General features: G+C 36.2%; 1 non-coding gene across 1 annotated transcript; it reads left to right on the top strand.

Moving 5' to 3' along the window:
• The first annotated feature begins 386 nt into the window (after nucleotides 1–386).
• LOC123569268 (small nucleolar RNA SNORD55/SNORD39) lies at nucleotides 387–462 on the top strand. Its single transcript, XR_006692908.2, has one exon. It is a non-coding gene; the product is annotated as a small nucleolar RNA SNORD55/SNORD39 (small nucleolar RNA).
• Nucleotides 463–2795: the final 2333 nt, after the last annotated feature.

Consider the following 2795-nt stretch of genomic DNA (forward strand, 5'->3'; position numbering starts at 1 on the left):
AGAGACTTCAGCACCACACTGACAGTATTAGATCATCAAGGCAGAAAATTAACAAGGATATTCAGGACCTGAACACAGCACTGGACCAAATGTACCTGATGGACGTCTCCATCCAAAAGCAACAGATATACATTCTTCTCACTGCCACATGGTACATACTCTAAAATCAATGACATAATTGGACACAAAACATTCCTCAGCAAATGCTGTATAATGAGTACTAGGCTCATTATAATAACCACCCTCTCAGACCACACTGCAATCAAATTAGAAAACAAGACTAAGAAATCCACTTAAAACCATATATTTAAATGGAAATAGAATAATCTACTCCTGAATGACTTTTGGGTAAATAGTAAAATTAAGGCAGAAACCAAGTTCTTTGAAACTATTGAGAACAAAGATGCAACATACCACTCGAGTGTGCAGTGGGGAAGCCAACCTTGGAGACCTGAGCATGTGAGAAAAAAAAAAAAAGAAGCAACATACCAGAATCTCTGGGACACAGCTAAGGCAGTGTTAAGCAGGCAATTTATAGCACTAAATGCTCACATCAAAAGTTAGAAGTACCTCAATTTAACAACCTGACATCACAACCAAAAGGACTAGAGAACCAATAGCACACAAACCCCAAAGTTAGCAAATGACAAGAAATACTGAAAGTCAGAGCTGAACTGAGATTGAGACATGAAAAAACATTCAAAAGATCAATGAATTTAGGAGTAGGTTTTTGAAAAAAAATTACTAAAATAGGTAGATTGGTAGTTAGACTTAATAAAGAAGAAAAACTAGAAGATCCAAATAAACAGAAATGACAAAGAGGATATTACTGCTGACCCTATAGAAATACAGATAACCATGAGAGAAGATTATGAACACTTCTATGCACGTAAACTAGAAAATCTCAAAGAAATGGATAAATTCCTGGAGACATACATCCTCCCAATATTGAGCCAAGAAGAAATTGAATCGCAGAACAGAACAATAATGAACTCCAAAATTGAATCAGTAATAAGTAGCCTACCAACCAAACAGAACTAGAGCCAAATTCTACCATATGTACAAAGAAGAGCTAGTACCATTCCTACGGAAACTATTCCAAAATTTGAGGAGGGACTCCTCCCTAACTCATCCTATGAGGCCAGCATCATTCTGATAACAAAACCTGGCAGAGACATGAAAACAACAACAAAAAACTTCAAGCCAATATCCTTGATGAATATCAATGCAAAAATCTTCAACAAAATACTGGTAAACCAAATCTAGCAGCACATCAAAAAGCTTATCCACCACAGTCAAGTAGGCTTTATCCCTGGTATACAAGTTGGTTCAACAAACCCAAGTCAATAAATGTGATTCATCACATAAGCAGAACAAAAGACAAAAACCATATGATTATCTCAATAGATACAGAAAAGGCTTTTGATAAAATTCAAAACCCCTTCATGTTAAAATATCTCAATAAACTAGGTATTGATGGAACACACCTCAAAATAATGGGAGCCATCTATAGCAAACCCACAGCCAACATCATACTAAATGGGCAAAAGCTGGAAGCATCTCTCTTGAAAACAGACACAAGACAAGGATGCCCTCTCTCACACCTCCTATTTAACATAGTATTGGAAGTCCTGTTCTGAGCAATAAGCAAAAAAAATAAATAAAGGGCATCCAAATAGGAAGAGAGGAACTATTTCTGTTTGTAGACAACATGATCCTAAATCTAGAAAACCTCATATTCTTGGTCCAAAAGCTCTGTCAGCTGATAAACAACTTCAGAGTCTGAGGATAAAAAATCAAGGTACAAAAATCACTAGCATTACTTTAGAACAACATTAACTAAACTAGAATTACTTTCCACCAATGTGGCCAAGAGCCAAATCAAGAGCACAGTCCCATTCACAATTGCCACAAAAGAATAAAGTACCTAGGAATATAGCTAACCAGGGTGGTGAAAGCTCTCTGTAAGGAGGACTACAAAACACTTTTCAAATAAATCAGAGATAACATAAACAAATGGGAAAATATTCCATGCTAATGGATAGGAAGAATCAATACTGTTAAAATGGCCATACTGCTCAAAGCAATTTATAGATTCAATGCTATTCCTATCAAACTACCAATGACATTCTTCACAGAACTAGAAAAATACTATTTAAAAATTCATATGGAACCAAAAAAGAGCCCAAAACACAAGAAAATCCTGAGCGAAAAGAACAAAGCTGAGAGCATCGTGTTACCTGACTTCAAACCATACTCGAGGGCTATAATAACTAAAACAGCATGGTACTGGTACAAAAACAGACACATAAACCATTGGAACAGAATGGAGAGCCCAGAAATAAGGCCTTGCACCTACAACTATCTGACATTTGACGAAGCTGACAAGAATAAGCAATGGGGAAAGGACTCCATATTCAATAAATGGTGCTGGGATAACTGGCTAGCCATATGCAGAAGACTGAGACTGGACCTCTTCCTTATACCATATACAAAAATCACCTAAAGATGGACTAAAGGCTAAATGTAAAACCCAACACTATAAAAACCCTGTAAAACAACCTGAGCAATACCATTCTGGACATAGGAGCAGGCAAAGATTTTATGACAAAGACACCAAAAGCAATTTCAACAAAAGCAAAAATTGACAAATGGAATCTAATTAAGCTAAAGAGTGTCTATGCAGCAAAAGAAACTGTCAACAGAATAAACAGACAACCTACAGAATGAGAAAACTTTTGCAAATTATGCTTCTGAGAAAGGTGTAATATCCAGCGTCTATAAGGAACTTAAAC

Source organism: Macaca fascicularis, chromosome 15, assembly GCF_037993035.2.
Source record: "Macaca fascicularis isolate 582-1 chromosome 15, T2T-MFA8v1.1".
Lineage (NCBI taxonomy): Eukaryota > Metazoa > Chordata > Mammalia > Primates > Cercopithecidae > Macaca > Macaca fascicularis.